The sequence below is a fragment of the Acinonyx jubatus genome, chromosome E2 (genome assembly GCF_027475565.1).
Source record: "Acinonyx jubatus isolate Ajub_Pintada_27869175 chromosome E2, VMU_Ajub_asm_v1.0, whole genome shotgun sequence".
Lineage (NCBI taxonomy): Eukaryota > Metazoa > Chordata > Mammalia > Carnivora > Felidae > Acinonyx > Acinonyx jubatus.
Genome location: NC_069396.1, coordinates 48,079,295 through 48,098,660, shown reverse-complemented (window position 1 = coordinate 48,098,660; position 19,366 = coordinate 48,079,295).

Genomic DNA, 19,366 nt, shown 5'->3' with positions numbered 1-19,366 from the left:
TGCTTCATAAACCCACCCTCCCCCTGACCCGGGACACACAGAGACACCTAACGAAAACAACAGTGATAATAACAATAATAATAGCTCCGTGCAGCAATGGTACTTTCACATGTGACTTTATTTAACATATATCCTCATGTGCACACACCACGTTCAGACCAGACCTTGTACATACGCGTAGAACCTCTACTACAACCGTGCTGCACGTACACGCCGGTGCACCCACTGCCGATGCCAGACTTGGCACACGCATGGACGGCTACCACGCACAGAGCCAGCGAGTGCCTCCCAAGTGAACGCTCGGCGAGGGGCCCGTGAACATCCAGACAAGGGAAGAACCAGTGTAAATACACGCACCTACTCCCTCCTGCACATGTATTGCCCACAATGGGAGCCCCCCGTACCCAGCCCCCTGCTGAACACACATGTCGTGATTCTACACCTCTGGCTCCTCACTCTGCCAAGGCTCCCAAGCTCTGCACACAGTCAGTCCATCCGGAACACCTCTCGCAACGCACACAGGCCCTGTTATACACAGACACTGCCGCCATGGTCTGACTCCGTACACACCAGACCCCCACTGCGCAATGACGCTATATTCCCATGCCCTGGGGGAGGGGGCAAATTTCACCGACAAGATGGCAAGAGACTAAAACCTACTGAGTTAAGCAGCTCATGGGGTCTTGCTCTAAACCCAGGACCTGCTCCCCAACTCCACAGGCCCCAAGAGCTAGGGGGAAAGTGGGGAGTGGTCAGCAGGCCAGATGTTTTCTCTTAGGACCTTTTACCTGGGACTCAAAAGCTCTAGAGATCCTCTCAGATGGAACCCCCCCAATTTTCTCCCCTTTTCACTTCCCACTAGCCATCCATGTCATTTTCTTCTCTGTCCACACCCTTCTCTCTCAGTGGGGCTGAGTCCATAGCCATGAGCCCTCACTTAAGGTATTCCCCTCCCCCTCCAATGGCCCCAGTGAACATCCATCGGGACTTCTCTAGGGAGCCAGGGGAAATAGGGGGTGGCGCTAGAACCCCAGGGCAGACCCAAGCCCCCAGCAGAGAAAAAAGACAGTAGAAACACATGGGGGTACGGAATCAGAATTGGGGTTAGGCTCTGCTGGGAACTCGGGAGATCCTTGTCTTTGCACAGACCCCCCTGTCCCTGGCACTCTGTTCAAGGCCAATGCCACAAAAGTGATGAATAAATGAAACTGAGGGAGGGGACAGAAAGGACAGGGCAACAGAGAAAATGAGTGGCAGGGAGGAAGAATGAAAGAAAAGGGGAAAGGGGGAAGGGAAAAAAGAGAGAAAAAGAAAGGAAGGGGTGGGGAGAAAGAAGAAAGAAAGAAAGAAAGAAAGAAAGAAAGAAAGAAAGAAAGAAAGAACGAACGAACTGAGTGGGGAGGAGAAAGCTTTTATTGAGAGGAAGAAGAGACAAACTGGAAAACAGGGAGAAAGAGAACCCGGTAAGGAGATGGAGAAAAAGCATCCGAGAAAGGACAGGAGAGGAAGAAAAGAGAAGCAAGCTCAGAGGCAGGAGGAGGCCGCCAAAGGGGTTCCCCAAGTTACAGACTTTGCCCAGAGAGCTGAGGGGTGCGTCCTAGCTCCCCAACATCACTCCCCAGCCCTGGAGCTCCGCTCCCACCTCTCCTACCAGAAACGCCACCGCCTCTCCGCGCCCCATCCCAGCTGCTCCCTCTCCTATCTTCCACCCTGCCGGCAGTCCAGAGCACCCCGTTTCTTTCTCTTGCCCCTCATTTCCACCCCCAGCCCTTCCTGGTCCCCCGTGCCCTCTTACCTCTCCCCCCCATGCACCCTGCTTGCTTCGGAGCTTCAGACAGCATCAGCAACCAATATCCTCACACTAAACCGGCCCCCACACCCCCAGGAAAGGGGGGAAAAAAAAGCAGGCGGCACCACCACCAGCCCTGACCCCCTCTCGCCTCATTCTCTCCACAGTCGCCCCTTCCCCAAATGCAGGGTCAAAAATGGGGATCCCACCCAGCCCGGGGAGCCTCTCCAAAGCGCCGCCGAGGCCAGCCGGGAGCGGATGCCACCTCGCCTCTTCTCTGCACTCGCTCCTTTTTTGTATACGATGGCCCCAGCTGCGATGTGTTTTATTTTCATCGCCTTTTTATTGGTATTATTTTTTTTCTCTTTTTCTTTATTTTTTGCCTGGGGCGGCAGCGACGATGCGACCACCGCCTGGTCTCCGTCGCCAGCTCCCGGCCGTCGGCTCTTTCTCTCTCCGCGCTGCTCTCGCCTCCCTCCTTTCTCTTCTCTGTCTCCGCTCGCTCCTCCGTCCTTTCGGCTCCGTCCTCAGTCACTGCGCTCTCTCTCTACTGCCTCCCGCTCCACGCCTCTCCTTTCCCCATCCTTCTTGCCCCTTCTCCCCTTTTTCTCTCCCTCTTCACCTCCTCTCCGTCCCCATTTCTTCTCATCCCTCCCCACCCCCCTCACACACACCACCACCACGCTCATCTCCTTTGGTTCCCTCGCCGCCACCGACAGCAAGCCATCCCCCTCGCCCCCAAATAATAAAAATACCCAGCCAGGGGCAAAGCCCCGACGCCGGGCGCCGGGAGGGAGGCGAGAGGGCCGGGGCCGCAGCGGCGGCGGGCAGCCGGAGCGCGGTGCGGAGCGAGCGGCGCCCGCCCGGCTCCCGCCCGGAGAGCTCTCTGCAATAGGCCGAGCCGGCTGCATTAAGCTTCTTGCAATCAATAAAGCGCGGGTCAGATTATGCAAAGCGCAGATATTAATATGCAAAGTTTTAAAGATTTTTAAATGGAAGGGCGAGCGCGGCGCGGGCGGGCGGGCAGGGGCTGCGAGGGGAGAGGGAGGAAGGGAGGGCGGGCGGGCGGGCGCGCAGGCGAGCTGGGGAGAGGAGGAGGCTGCCCGCCGCCCGCCCGCCCGCCCGCCCGGCTGCGCCGCGCCGCCTTGCCTTACCGCTGCTCCCATCGGTAGGCGCCGCTGTCTTCGCCATGCGCGTCAGCTGCACGGCTCCGAGGGGATGGCCGAGGAGGAGCCGCCGCCGCCAACGCTACCCCCGCTCCCGCTCCCGCTCCCGCGCCCGCTCGCTGCCTGCTGCTGGCGCTGCTCTGGCCGCTGCTCCTCGCCTGAGCTGCCGGCGCGAGCCCAGGCGCGCGCCATCCCCGGCTCCCACCTTGTCCCCATGGCAACCCCGGGCCCAAGGATGCTCAGAGAGAGAGCGCGAGCGAGAGAGCGAGGGGGGAGAGAGGGAGAGGGAGAGGGCGGGGAGCGCAGGGGACACGGAGGCAGGGAGAGGCCCGAGACCCACAGAGACACAGAGATACACAGAGACAGAGCGACTCAGAGATAAGCAGAGATAGGCTGAGACGGATAGAGACGCAGTGACAGAAAGAGGGGAGAGGGGCGGGGAGTAGAGGGGGACACCAAGACAAGGAGAAGCCCAGAGATACACAGCGCAGAGACACACAGAGACACAGAGACACAGAAAGAGACAGAGAGGAAAGGGAGAGGAGGGTGGGGAGCAGAGGGGGACTCAAAGGCAGGGAGAGACCCTGAGGCACAGAGACACCCACGGACAGAGAGACATCCAGAGACAGAGAGAAAAGGGAGAGGGAAGAGGACCAGGAGCACAGAAGACACAGAGGCAGGGAAAGACTCATAGAGACAAAGAGATGCCTAGAGACAGAGACACAGAGATATACAGAAACACACAGGAAACATAGATGCGGGGACAGAGAGAGAAGGGTAGGGAGCAGAGAGAGACTCAAAGGCAGAGAGAGGCCTCAAAGAGACCTCAAAGAGACACCAGAGACACAGAGACAGGGAGGAAAGGGAGACAGGAGAGACCGTAGTACAGGAAACATGGAGGCAGGGAGAGACTAACAGAGGCAGAGAGATGTCAGAGATACACAGAAACATATAAACACAGGCACAGTGCAGGGGGTGAGAAAGAGGTGGGGATCGGTAAACGGGGGCACGCAAGCAGAGAGGCACCAAGAATCACAGAGACACCCAGAGACAAAGCGATAAGGGGAAGAGGTCTATGCAGAGAGAAAAGAGATGAAGCGCCAGAAAGACAGCCACAGAGAAGCAGACACACAGACAGGAGATGGAGTTATGTATCTCTATCTATAGATATAGAGACATAAAGAGAGAGCGTCAAAGAGATAGACGCAGAGATAAGAGACACGGACATGCAAGAATCAGAGATAGGAGAAAGAACTACACTCAGAGTTGGAGAGATACAAAGACAGGAAGACAGAGACAGAGAGACAGAGACAGAGAGATAGACATGAAGATAAGAGAGACATGCAGAATCAGGGAGTACGAAGAAAGAGCCATGGGGGGGGGGGCGCAAAGCCAGATAGACACACGCAGAGACCAAAAGATACAGAGACAAGGCAGAGAGAGACACACAGACAGAGGCAGACAAGAAGACAGATGATTAGTGAGAAGTAGACAGAGAAATAGACAGGGATTCTGAAAGAACCTAAGAAACAGAAGGAAAGAAAGAAAGAAATATACAGAGAGAGAGACACAGAAGTCAAGATGGGAAGAGACAGAGACCATGAGAGACAGAAAGCAAAGACTGATTTTGAGGGTCTGAGCAGAGAAAGTGCTGAGCAGAGAAACACAGAGATACACAGAGAGACAGTGACAGAGAATGCAGGAGACAGAGAAGGAGACGAAGACAGACATCAGAAGAGGCTTTCTGGTGGACAGAGATCCATGGGGAGATACAAGACAGAGATAGTAAGAGATAAATGAAGAATCAGAAATTGAGACTAAGATTTGGAAGAGGAAGGGGGACAAAGAGACAGAGTCTAGGGAAAGCATAAAGGGGCAGGCTGGGGTGAGAGCAGAGACCAGGAGAGTGACAAGTGGGTCTAGGGGAGCACCCAGGGGGAGAGAGCAGGTGGGGGGAAAGGAGAACAGCAGGGATAAGAAGGGGAGGGGAGGGAGGAGGGCAGTATCCGCTCAGTGAGCACCTCCCCTGTGCCAGGCACTGTAAGGCTGGGAGGGAGAGGAAGGAAAGGGGGGCTGAGGGGAAAGGGACCCTGGGCAAGAGAAGGTGTGCTCTGGGTCCGGGGAGGGTACGTGGCTCCCACCCCAAGTCAGAAGGGGGCACTGCGATGCGGGGAGGAGGATGGGGCTGCGAGTGGTACCCAGACTGACAGGGTTGGGGGAGGGGGGAGGAGGAGGAGCGTCGCGCGTAGTCTCAGCTCAGCAGCCACAGCTGTCCAGCGCTTTGTTACCCTCCCTGCTGTCCCGCACAGACTGCGTGGGCACACGGGACCCTTGTGACATGTGTGTGAGAGAAACACAAGAATCACCAAGTGCCCACGTGTACAGAGAAGGCTCCAGGGACCTACACTGCAAGCGCGGAACAGAAATAAATACAGGAAACACCTACCCCGCGGGCGTACAAAGTAAGTACACGGACATGTGCAGCGCATAACAGACTCGGAACTATCTACTAACCCCTGTACTTGGCAGCCTCTTGAGACCCACACTGTGTGCACAACACAAATAAATGCAAGAAACACCTATCCCATGCGCATACAAAGTAGGTACAGGGACTTTGGCAGCATGTGCATAAGAGACGTGGAACCACTTAATACCCCCTATACAGAGCAGGGCCCCAGACCCCACGTTGCTTGTGCACAATACAAATAAATACAGGAATCACCTGCCCCACCTGCACACAAGCTAGGCACACAGACCTATAGGCCATGAACATAAGGGACACACAATCACATAACAAGCAACTTCTTGGGACCCATACTGTGTGTGCACAATGCAAATAAGCGCAGGAAGTACCCTATGGCTCGTGCCTATAAAGTAGGCGCACACCTCACTGACCTCCCTGGTATGAACATGATAGACACCCAAAAGTAGGTTCTGGGGACCCACAGGCTGCATATAACCCACGGAAATAAAATAAATACCCACCCTGTTCACATACAAAGGCACACGGGTCCCACTAATAAGGAGGGAACTCAAAAGGGGTGTGTGTGATGACAACACAAGAATGGCCCACCCTGGAAGGATCCAGAAGGAACAGTGGGCCCTGCCATGAGTATACCCAACAGACTCCCAAGCACCCCATTGTGTGTGTGCACAGACAGGGGCACTGCAGACACCCCAATGCCTGTTAGAAGGGAAGCTCTGGCCAGGACTAGGGCCAAGGATATCCTGTTCTCTACCTCGCCCCCAGCACCTAAAAGGACACACACATGGCGGGAGCTCCTCCCTCCCAAGAATGTGATAATTATGTGGATGATAAGTACACACTAAGCACTCAAGCTCCAAAAATGTTGATTTGATACATGCAAAGCCCTCATCGAATGCTTACTGGACAGTGTGCTGAGCGGTGATGGTCTGCTGCCTACACAGGAAAGGTGCCTTTTAATGATCCAGGGTGTCCATACGAAGCACAAGCTGACACCGCTCACATCCCGCAGGCACGTCCAGCAGGAGTCTCAAGAGAGCCGTGGCGGCAGGTTCCCCTGACTGCTCCGAGGGCTCCACCAGGTCCTGAGTCAGGACCCCGTGAGGGTTGCAGCAGCCACCAGGCGCACACAAAGATGCACACGGTACACTGCTCACAACACGGGGAAACTGTGTGCTCCCCCTGCTTCTGAAGGAGCCCCGAATCCAGAAGCGCTGGATTCCTCTGAAGAGTGTGCGCACATGTGAGCCTGATGGAGGCTGGGTCTGGGGAGGGGTGTGCAACTCTGCCTGTGCTAGAGAACTTGTGTGCTTAGCTCTTCAGAAATGTGTGTGTAAGCATAACAGTACCTGGTGTGGGCTAAGTGCAATGTACTGTAAGCTATGGATAAATCGTGTGTGTGCATCTATCTGAACACACGTCTAGATGGATACACGTGCTCACTAATGCAACGTGTCTGTCTGCTCACCCGCGGCCAACAATCTGTGTAAGTGTGTGGGTGTGGACATCGTTGTGTCTGGGTCCCCAGTCTTCTGTCTCCCTTACAACCTGAGGATAAAGGGTGTAAGATAAGGGAAATAGAGGCACACAGAGGGGAAGGAGGAGGGAAGTGGCACAGGAAGAGGGGAAGAGGAAAAGAACCAGCACGTGAATGGGGCCTCGAGAAAGAGAAAACAGGCTCCAAGGAAGAACCAGTGGGAGAGGATAGGTGAGGAAGGAGGAGCACAGGGAAGGAGGAGAATGGGCTGGGAGAAAGGAGGGAGGCTGGCAGAAGGAGAAAGGGAGGCGAATGGGACCCACTGGAGAATGCAAGAAGAATACAGAGGAAGGTGACAAGAAAAGGAAGGGGCCTGGGAATGGAAGGAGGGAGGCGAGGGAAGGAAATAAGAAAGATAGAGGTTTTTCTGGTCTGTACAAAATTTAGAGATTCCCCCAAGGGCCTCCCACGGGCAGGTGTCTAAGTGGGGGATGAAGGGGAGTGGCAGAAAGCAGAGGAGAAAAGGAAAGAGAAACCGTAATGTAGCTCCCCAGCATGGAACAGCCAGTTGCCACCAGCATCCTAAAAAGGTCTCGAGAGAGGGGTTCCTGAGGCCCAGAGAAAGAGGTACACAGAACAGGCCAGGACTGGCATAGAGGCCTCTGAGGGGATGTGTCCTGGAGAAGGTGGGAGGAGAGCTGAGGGACTGGGGACTCAACAGAGCCTCAACAGAGACTTCCAAAGGCCAGAAGTAGGCTGGAGTGGGCTGGAGAGGGGGGTGCAGAGGGTCAGGTGGAGGGACGAAGCTTAGCAAGGGGTGGAAGAGCAAGGACTTGTGGACTGGAAACGGCCAGGGCAAATGGAGGAGCAGCTGGAAGGCACTGCGAAGCCCATGGGCACCTGGTCAATGAGCCCGGTCTGATGCACATCCAAGGTTGAGAGGCTCTCCTAGGTGGTCTCCCCCAGAGCATTCGGTTCAGTCCCATTTAAGAAAACATCTACCAAGTGCTAGTATGGGCTAGGACTGTGTTGTGAGCTGAAGACACAAAGGTGACCCGAGGCACAACTCTGCCTTCACAGAGACCTTGTCTGAGGGTAGGGGTGGGGGCGGGAAACCGACAATAAATCTTCAGCTATTGATAGCTGCAGAGTGAACCCCAAAGCAAAGTGAGAGAAGCTGGACACAGAAGACTACATAATGTAGGATCTCATTTATATGAAATTCTGCCCAGACCAAAACTACAGCAACCAAAAAGCAGATCAGTGGTTGGAAGTGCTGAGAGTAGGAGGGGCTCGTGGGGTAATGGATAGGTTTTGCATCGTGGTTGTGGTGGTGGTTACATGACTCTGTGCGTGTGTGTGTGTGTGTGTGTGTGTGTGTGTGTGTGTACTCACAATACACTCAAAACTCATGAATGCTATATTTAAATTGTACTGCAATAGGGGCACCTGGCTGGCTCAATCTGACTCTTGATCTCAGAGTTGTGAGTTCAAACCCCACACTGGGAGTAGAGATACTTAATATACTTAATATACTTAAAAATAAATGCAATAGATTGGATGCCTGTGTGGCTCAGTCGGTTAAGTATAGGACTTTGGCTCAGGTCATGATCTCATGGTTTGTGAGTTCCAGCCTCCCATCGGGCTCTGTGCTGACAGCTTGGACTTGGCTTCAGATCCTGTGTCTCCCTCTCTCTCTGCCCCTCCCCTGCTCATGCTCTGTCTTCCTCTCTCGCTCAAAAATAAATAAACATTAAACATTTTTAAATCAATCAATCAATACAATAGGGGCCCCTGGGTGGCTCAGTTGGTTGAGTGTCCAACTTCGACTCAGGTCATGATCTCACAGCTTGTGGGTTTGAGCCCCACATCAGGCTCTGCACTGATAGCTCACAGCCTGGAGCCTGCTTCGGATTCTGTGTGTGTGTCTCTCTCTGCCCCTCACCTGCTCGTACCCTATTGTACTCTCGTATCCTATTGTAAATAAATACAGTAGGGGCGCCTGGGTAGCTGTCTGTTAAGCATCTGACTCTCGATTTCAGCTCAGGTCATGATCTCATGGTTCACGAGTTCGAGTCCTGCATTAGGCTCTGCAGGATTTTCTCTCTCCCTCCCTCTCTGCCCCTCTCCCGTATTCTGTCTCTCCCTCTCAAAACAAACAAGTAAATAAACTTAAAAAAATAAGTACAATATTAAGTATAAAAGATTACACTGAAATAAAGCTGACCAAAAATAAATACACAAATAAGCAATTATAAGCCAGAGCATTAAGACTCATAATAAGGGGGCACCTGAGTGGCTCAGTTGGTTAAGTGTCTGATTTTTGATTTCCACTCAGGTCATGATCTTGCGGTTCTCAAGATCAAGCCCTGTGTTGGGCTCTGTGCTGACAGTGTGGAGCCTGCTTGGGATTCTCTCTCTCTGCCCCTCCCCTGCTCGCACACACACACTCTCTCTCTCAAAATAAATGAATAAATGTTAAAAAAAAAAACTCACTAAGGAAAACTGAGTACTCTGTAGGAGCCAAGAGGAGGTAGAGGGGGCAGTGAGAGAGGGCTTCCAGGAAGAAGTGATGACTGAGATAAGACCTGAAGGATGGGAGAGAGGGGTGAGACATTTCCATGGAGGAGAGTCGTTCACATGGAAGCAAGTGAGAACAAGAAAAGTTCAGTATGTCTTTTTTTTTTCTTGAGAGAGAGAGAGAGAGAGAGAGAGAGAGAGAGAGGGAGAGGGAGAAAGAGAATCCCAAGCAGGTTCCATGTTCAATGCAGGGCTCAATCCCATGACCCTGGGATCATGACCTGAGCTGAAATCAAAAGTTGGACAGTCAACTGACTGAGCCACTCAGGTGCCCCTGTCTTTTTTTTTTTTTTAAGATTTTATAATTAAGCAATCTCTATATCCAATGTGAGGCTCAAACTGACAACCCCCAGATCAAGAGTTGCATGCTCCACCAACTGAACCAGCCAGATGCCCCAAAAGTTCTGTATGTCTTGAGCACAGAATGAAAATTGGGGCTAATGAGAGTAGAGAAAGTCAAGGTCCAATATATAAACCCCACAACTACTGGGAGTACCATGTTGGATAAGTACCCCCTACACCCCTAAAGGCCCACAAGAGGGAAACTGTAAGATGGGACAGGGAATTGTGAATCTGTCCCCCTACCCTACAAAAAGGACTTCCTTCCCCTGCCCTTCCAGAACTTCTTCCCTACTCCCTTCACATCGGGATATCTCTCCTGCTAGAAAACAGTGTCTGCAAAGGGCCAACCCCCCTAATTCCTTCCACAGCCCACATCTACCAGCAATCTTGCAGGTCACAGTAAATCCTTCCAACCTGGATTCCGTGTGGCCACTGCCCCCTGGTGGCTAGAGCCATGCATTACTGAGGATGAAGGGACAATCCCAAAGCCAGGCCTAGACTCTGTCCCTCCAGAGCCCAGTCCAGGCCACTCCCATCACTGTCCCCTTCTCAAACTGCCTCCTTCTTGCTAAATCAAGCAGATGCTTTTCAGTCCTATGTGACTTGCCTTCTCTGCAGCACACGGCACAACCATCTTTGAAAAATCCTCTTTTCATCTAAGAAAGCTCACTCTCTTGGTTCTCCTGCTCTGTGTCTGCTCAGGCAGGGTGAATTTTCCCCCTTTCACAACTGCCTTCTCTAAGCTGGTAACCCCAAATTTGTCTCCATCCTATCCCTGTCTCCTAAGTTTCAGAACCAGATATCCAACCACCTCCTGGAGGTCCTAAAGTCACCTCAGAATCAAAATGTCCAACCTGAACACCCTGCCTTCCCCACCATGCCCCACCCCCACCCTGATATGGGTTTCCTCTCTCCATACTGGCACCTCCATCCAACCTGGCAGTCAAGTCAGAAAAACGGCCCCCAGCCTTGACAGCCAATTTGTCACGTTCACCTCCAAGTCAAAGTCCCATCCAGTTCATTTACCTTTTAAAAAAAAAAAAAAATGTTTATTTATGTTTGAGAGAGACAGACAGAGCATGAGCAGGGGAGGGGCAGAGAGAGAGAGGGAGACACAGAATCTGAAACAGGCTCCAGGCCCTGAGCTGTCAGCACAAAGCCCGACACGGGACTCGAACTCACAGACCATGAGATCATGCTCTGAGCCGAAGTCAGCCACTTAACCGATTGAGCCACCCAGCTGCCCCCATTCATCTTCTTAATATTAAGATGAGCCATATAAAACTTGCCAATAGTCAACTGGCTGTTTCTTACAAAACAACAGTTTCACAAAATTCAACCTATTTCTCAAATCTGTCCCCTCTTCTCTTCCAGTGATCCCTGCCTCCAGGCCCTCATTCAGGCCTCCACACCTCCTGCTCGGCCTGATGACCTGCTTCCTACCTGGTCTCCCAGCCTCCAGTGCTGCCCTTTCTAGTCCATCCTCCACACTGGCCACCGGGGTGATCTTTCTACAACATGGCTTTGATGAAATCACTCCCTGCTTCAAACTCTTTCAGGGCTCCCCATTGCCAACAGGATGAAAGCCAAAACCTTCCTTAACCAGTTTTTCAGGCCTTTCCCAGTATCTGGCTCCCCTCCCGCTTCAGTCAGCACCCACTACACACCATATACTCCAACCACACCAGACCACCATGACTTCCTAGAATTGGCTTCCTCTGACCTCCTACCCTTTGCACATGCAGTTCCCTATAACTGGAATATCCTTCTCACTCTTCTCCCCCCGGATAACTTCCATTTGACTTCAGGAACCATTTCATAGGGGGTGCCTAGCTGGCTTAGTTGGTAGAGCCCGTGACTCTTGATCTCTGAGTCCAAGCCCCACATCGGGTATAGAAATTACTTTAAAAAATAAAGCATTTTTGGGGGCAACTAGGTGGCTCAGGCAGTTAAGCATCTGACTCTTGATCTCAGCTTAAGTCTTGATCTCAGGGTCATGAGTTTGAGCCCCATGTTGGGCTCTGCGCTGGGCATGAAGCCTACTTGAAATAAAGTTGTTGTTTTTTTTAAGAAGAAGAACCATTTCGTATATCCTAGGCTATCATAAATCTCCAGTTTATACATTCATGCATTTATTTTTTTTAACGTTTATTTACTTTTGAGACAGAGAGAGACAGAGCATGAACAGGGGAGGGTCAGAGAGAGGGAGACACAGAATCTGAAACAGGCTCCAGGCTCTGAGCTGTCAGCACAGAGCCCGACGCGGGGCTCAAACTCACGGACCGCGAGATCATGACCTGAGCCGAAGTCAGCTGCTTAACCGACTGAGCCACCCAGGCGCCCCTACATTCATGCATTTAATATGCAGAGCTGGAGTACCCATATAAGTACGGCCTCTATGGAAGGTGCTGGGGATTCCAAGAGGGAGAGAATACAATTCCTGCCCTCAAGAGCTCAGGGTCTAGTAGGAGAGACAAGCATATCAATAAATCAAAACACATGATGTGCTGGGACACACCAGCCTGGAGAAATTTTCTTAAGTTTTAAAGGGGAAGTAATGCTCCTGAAGTTGGAGGGGCATTAAAATCAGAGAGGACAGTATGAACAAAAGCATGGGTGTGAGGAAGAGGAGGTTGTGGGCAGGCAGGCAGTGAGGTTGCTAACGTAAAAACTGTGACAGAAAGATGCTGCTGGAAAGGCTGGATGGTACCCTACCATTAAGCATCTTTTGATCTCAGAGGCCGTGGGGGTTTTCATCAAGGACAGCTCTGTGTTTCTGAGAGGATGCATGTGAGGGGACAAGAGTAGAGGCAAGGAAAACCAGGAAGCTGTTGCAATAACGGAAGCCAGAGGTGGTAAAGGCTGATATTGTGACATCGTTACCAGCAACACAGAGCAGGTGACGGGTTTGAAAAACCTTGAGGTAGATCAAGTCAGCAAGGCTTTACATTTGGATATGAGGGTGAAGGAGAGGGTGGCGTCAAGGATGGTGGCCATGTTTCTCAGCCGGATGACTGGGTGGATGAAGTTGCCATTCACTGAGATAGGAGAAAATACAAGGAGGCAGAGAACTTACTCAAAGAGGTTCTTTTCTTATGTCTAAGGTGCCCATAGGACATGCGCTGGGTCCAGTGGTCTATACCAGTTCTGCAGTCGATATTAGGATATTTTCAAGTGCAGAATATTCATGGAGAGAATCTAGGCTGAAGGTCTGGACATCATCAGCATACTGGTGATAGCTAAACCCATGTGGGTGGATGATGTCTCTCAGGAAGGACATGTGGAATGAGAAGAGCTGTGGGCCAAGAAAGGAGCCAGGGGAGAGTCACATTTCAAAGATGTGTAGCAGAGGAGGAGTCCCTATATGGACCGGAGAAGAAGCTGTCAGGGAGAGAGAAGAACCACGAATATGCCACGTCATAGAAGCTGTGATAGCAGCCTCAAAGAGGCACCCAGTGACCCCTGCCTCCTGGTAATCAAGCCTTTGTATAATCCCCTCCCCATGAGTGTGGGATGGACCTAGTGACTCATTTCTAATGAACAGAATATGGCAGAAGTGATGGGTTATCACTTCCAAGATTAGGTTATAAAGAGACCACAAGTTCTGTGCATGCTTGCACATCTTTTTCCCCTTCTCTCCTCTCTCTCTCTCCTTCCCTTCCCTGATCCCTCTGTTGGATCACCCACCCGGAGGGGAAACTATGGCATGCTATCCGCCCCACACACAACCCGAGCCTTCAGACGAGATCACAACCCCTCAGCTAAGCCGCTCGTGGAGTCCTGACCCACAGAAACTATGAGATAATAAATGTTTGTTGTTCTGCAATGCTGTCTTACAGGTTGATTTGTTGTGCAGAAGCCGAGGGAAGAAAGCTTTTCAAGAGAGAGGTACTGGTCAATGGAGTCAAACACTGCAGATAAAGACTGAAAAACGTCCTTGGATTTGGCAAGAGAATGTCACTAACAAGTTCAGTGCAAATGGTTTCAGTGAGTTGAGGCTCAAGTGGGAGATGAAGGCTGGGGCTGGTGAGCAAAAGCAGGATGTCACAGACATCCACTGTTTCTACCTGTCCAGCATCCATTTCCCCCTCATCCATGACAGCTCCCTGATTTTTCTCTGAGTAACCACCCATGGCCTACCAGATACGATTCCATGAGACTGTCCGTCAGGGTGCCCAGCTGTCCACAGGCCAAGGGGAGGCCATGTGATTCAAGCTGCACCAATCAGAGGCTCTCCCCTGGAATTTGAATCATGAGCTTACGTGACCTGACGCTGGATCCTGGTTGGAGGCTGATTCATGCAGCAGCCAGGGCCCTGAGGAAACGGTGATTCCTTCCTGCCATCTCGATCCCTGCCACAGCCCTGATTCAAGTCCTTTCCAAAGCGAGGCTCTGCAGTCTCTCCTCCCTCATGTGTGCTTGCCACCGTCATTTCCTTCTAATCGATTCCTTGCTTGCTTATAGTTCGCATGAGTCAGTCTCTGTTGCTTGCAGCCAAAGAACCCTAACTCATACGTGTTCTCTCAAGAATGTCGGATGGGATGAGGAGGAGGAAAAAGGACAGGCACTGGAGGTAGAGGCTTTTTGTTAGTTTTTAAGGCGGCAGAAACTTGGACATGTTTATAGGCTAAGAGGGGGGAGAGAGAAGGAAGGGCAGTTGAAAACAGAAGGGAAAAATGACGGAGTAATACCCTGGGAGTCATGACGGCTGGGTAATGCACAGGTGGAGAAGCTGGGCTGGAACACAGCCTGGAAAAGTGAAGTAAATCTGGGTGTGGATACCTATAGGTTTGAATAGGAAGCTGAAGGAAATGACAACTGATTTGCCTTCATTGTATTTATTGAGACTGGAAGGGTAGGGTCAGGGGATACTCACGGGAGAGTGGTGACTGACAGAGAGGCTGACCAAGATTTGGACTGGCACCCATAGGCACTACTTTGCCACCATCCTTCTCTGAGCCAGTGTCAATCGCCTGGACCGAGGCTGGGGATCTGCTGCTAGATGAGGCAGGAGGCCAAGGTGTAAGGCAATCAACAGTGTGCTGGTCATTTGCCCTTCCAGGTCCACTCTCCACCCTTCTCTACCCATATGGACAACATCACCTGGGCTCCCCTGCCCCCTGACATCTAACTGGGTCCTCCATAGAAGCACCGGCAGGATGTTAGAGTGGGAGAAGAAAGCATCATTCTGGATATTTCTTCTCCTGCTCCCAGATCTCTGTCAGTACCGTTGTTTCTGGCAGTGGCTGTACCTTCCACAACTTCAGCACCTCTCAGGCATGTTCCATGGCTCTCACCAGGCTCCGGTAATACCATTTCCTTTCCTTACCCCTGCAGACCTAAGGGTGGTGACAGCTTCCTGCTGCTTTCTCCTCCCTTGTTGGTTCCCTCAACCCTGCCCACACCTCTGCAAATAGTTCCTTCATTAAATTATCTTCAAAATCCCAGCTGTGATGCCCTCTGTTTCCTGCTGGGACCCTGACTGTTAGAGAGCTAGTGAGAGAGATCAGATAGTCTAATCTGAGGCTCTGGCTGGGCAGGGAAGGGAGAGAAACCAGGAGGGGTCTGGCCAACTGGCACCAAACAGAGGGATCAGGGGAGAGGAGCTGTTGTGAGTTAATGCTGCAGGTGCGATGGCAGAGGGGGGCTGTGGGCCTGGAAGGCAGGTGCTGGGATCAGACTGCAAGATCCTGGATTCTGAGCATGGAAAACAGTACCAGGTGGTGGTTAAAACCAGGCTTTTTGTTTTCTTTTGTTTTAATATAATGTATTGTCAAATTGGCTTACATACAAGACCCAGTGCTCATCCCAACAAGTGCCCTCCTCGATGCCCATCACCCATCCCCCCCATCCAACCTGTTTGGTTTTGTTTTAAAGATACTATTTTTGGGGGGCGCCTGGGTGGCGCAGTCGGTTAAGCGTCCGACTTCAGCCAGGTCACGATCTCGCGGTCCGTGAGTTCGAGCCCCGCGTCGGGCTCTGGGCTGATGGCTCAGAGCCTGGAGCCTGTTTCCGATTCTGTGTCTCCCTCTCTCTCTGCCCCTCGCCCGTTCATGCTCTGTCTCTCTCTGTCCCAAAAATAAATAAACGTTGAAAAAAAAATTTTTTTTTTAATAAAAAAAGATACTATTTTTTTAAGTAATCCCCACACCCAACATGGGGCTTCAACTTACAACCCTGAGATCAAGAGTCACATGCTCTACCCACTGAGCCAGTCAGACACCCCTAAAACCAGGGCCTTTAAATTTGGGACCCAGAGTGTCCTGTGTTAGCATCCCAGCCCTATGTGTCAGCCAGGGAAGTGACTTCACCTTCCTGAGTGTGTATCCTCACCTTTAAAATGAGGCTACTAATACCAACCTTACAGGTTTTTGTGAGGGGTAAGCACATGTAAACCACTTGGCACCAGGCCTGGCATGTGGGATAAGTGCTCAGCAAATGTTCACTATGCGCACTGCACTTCTAAGTAGTGACTAAGTCCAAGGTGTGGTCACGGGAGTGAATGGCTGGAGTGGGATCAAGGTCAGCAGAGATGAGGTGGAAAGAGATCAAGAGGCTGGAAGGATGGGTCATCACGGGAAGGTTAAGTATCCCAGCAGGATGGTGGCATGGGTAGAGATACAGTCTATGAGGCGGTGTTAGAGTCTTCAGGAATGAGGGCAAGTGACCAGAGAGCCAAGAGATGTCAATGAGGAAGCAGCACAGAGGATGGTAGAACCTGAAGGCATAAGCCTCAAGGAAGCCCAAGTTCTGTGAAGCCAGATTAGAGTCAGTGTCTGCCACACCTAAGCTCCCATAGCCCCTTGTATGTCCCTTTGAGGTGCCCCCAGTGATCATATCCGCCACTAAGCCAGAGCTTGTCAACGGAGGCAATGGATCTGACCCATCCTGTAGTAGCTAGAACAGAAGTATACACTGGTAAATGACTGTTGAATGACTGGGGAGGTCTGGAAAGGAACAGAGTCCTGGGTGACATTTAGTAAAGTGGCAGGGCCAGGAGGTCGAGGGAGATGCTAACACCCAGGACTCTCTGGGTCCCACATTTAAAAGCCTTGGTTTTAACCACAACCCAGTATTGTTTTCCATGTTCAGAATCCAGGATATTGCAGTCTGATCCCAGAACCTACCTTCCAGACTCACAGGCCCCCTCTGCCATCACACCGGCAGCATTAACTCACAGAGAGCTCCACTCCCCTGATCCCTCTGTTTTGTTTGGTGCCAGCTGGCCAGACCCCTCCTGGTTTCTCTCCCTTCTCTGCCCAGCCAGAGCCTCATATGACCATCTTATTCGACTTTGTTCCATTCATTTCTCTGCACTCTCTTTTAATAACCTAGTGCCTTACAAAAGACCTCTTATTCAATTTAAACACGTTTCCTGGGGCGCCTGGGTGGCTCAGTCAGTTGAGCATCCGACTTGGCCTCAAGTCATGATCTCGCAGTCCATGGGTTTGAGCCCCGCGTTGGGCTCTGTGCTGACAGCTCGGAGCCTGGAGCCTGTTTCGGATTCTGTGTCTCCTTCTCTCTCTGACCCTTCCCCATTCATGCTCTGTCTCTCTCTCTCTCAAAAATAAATAAACGCTAAAAAAATTAAAAAAAAAACAAAACACGTGTTCCCTGAGATCTCATACATGCTATTTCACCTATCTGGAATACCCTTGCCCACCTAAAGACTCCCTACTCCTCATTCAAGAATGAGCAGAAATTAGCCATCAAGGGGAAGAAAAAGAAACCACAATGACACCACACTGTTCATCAGATTTGCAAAATTGAAGTGTCTGACAATACCAAGTGTTGGCGAGGATGAGTAAAGAGAGGATGAAAAGACAGGGGTGCCTGGGTGGCTCAGTCAGTTAAGCATCAAACTCAATTTCAGATCAGGTCATGATCTCACAGTTCATGAGATCAAGCCCTACATCAGGCTCTGCACTGACAATACAGAGCCTGCTTCGGATTCTCTCTCTCTCTCTCTCAAAATAAACTTTAAAAAAGAGAGAGAGAATGCAAAGAGAACTCTCATTCAGTGCTGGTGGGAGAGTAAACTGGCACAAACACTTTAGAAAAATAGTTTGGTGATATGGTAGGCTGCAAAATGTCCCCAAAAGGTATCCACAGCCTAATCCCTGGAATCTGTGAATGTTGTATGTGGCAAAAAGACTGCGGATGTGGTTAAGTAAGGACTTTGAGATGAAGAGTTACCCTGGATTATTTGGATGGTCCTTAAATGCCATCATATGTGTCCTTATAAGAGGGAGGTCATGGGAGATGTGTCACAGAGAGAAGAAGAGGCAATGTGACCGCAGAGGCAGAGATTGGAGTGATGTGGCCACAAGCCAAGGGATACTGGCAGCCACCAGAAGTTGGAAGAGGCAAAAAGCAAACTCCTCCCTAGAGTCTCTGGAGAGAGTATGGGCCTGCTAACACCTTGACTTCAGTCCAGTGAAAATGATTTTAGACCTTGGGCCTCCAGAACTAGAGAGAATACATTTCTGTTGTATTAAGCCACCAAATGTGTGGCAATTTATTCCATCAGCCGTAGGAAACTCATATAAGCAGGATCTACCAAACGTGAACATACCCATGTCCAGCAATTCCACTTGCAGGTATACCCCTACAGAAACGTCAGCATTTGTTCACCAAAAACCATGCACATGAATGTTCACAGCAGTATTATTCATAACAGCCCCAAACTGGGAATAACCTGAATGTCCATCAACAGTGCAACGCATGAAGTACTTATTTGTGGGATGTTCATAAAAACTGAACTACAAACACGTGGAAGAACTTCACAAACAACACTGAGCAAAAGAAATCAGACGTGACAGAAGACAGACTGTACGATTCCATTTTATATCAAGTGCAAGAAGAGAGAAAGTTAACTACATCACTGAGTGGCATAAAACTAGCAAAAACAAAACAAAACAAAACAAAACAAAAACGGCAAGGAATTATGACTGTAAAACCCAGGATAGTGTTCCCAGCTGGGGGAAGTAGGGGGTTGTGATCAGGAGGCAGCACATGACAGCAGGGGCCTGGGGGGGGGGGGGGGGCGGGCGCGGGAGGCTCCTGGGGTGCTGGCAATGTATTTCTCAGTGTAAGAGGCGCAGGTGTTGTACAGCTTCCTAACACCACCTACCTGTTGTATGTACTTTTCGGAATGTTATCTTTCACAGTTGAAATGTATCGTGGTGGTGGCCATTTTTAATAGAATGAGCCGGGGTCCAATCCATGAAGCCTTCCTGAGGCCCTCCACTCAGGGCCCTCTGGGCTCCCCCAGCCTCTGCTGCTCATTCGGTCACTGCCCGCTCTGGGTGTGGCTTGCCCACCCCCATCAGAACAGGAGCTCCCCGGGGCCACCACCCCGCCAGAGCGTTGTCAGGGGCCCCGGCGGAGGCAGGCGCAGGGCCAGGGACACGGGCGACAACCACACCCCAGGCACACGGGGCCCGCCTCACATTACCAGCTTCCACTGTAATTGTACTGTAATTGACATCGGCCGCCAGCCTGGGCGGGAGGGGGGGGGGGAGGGG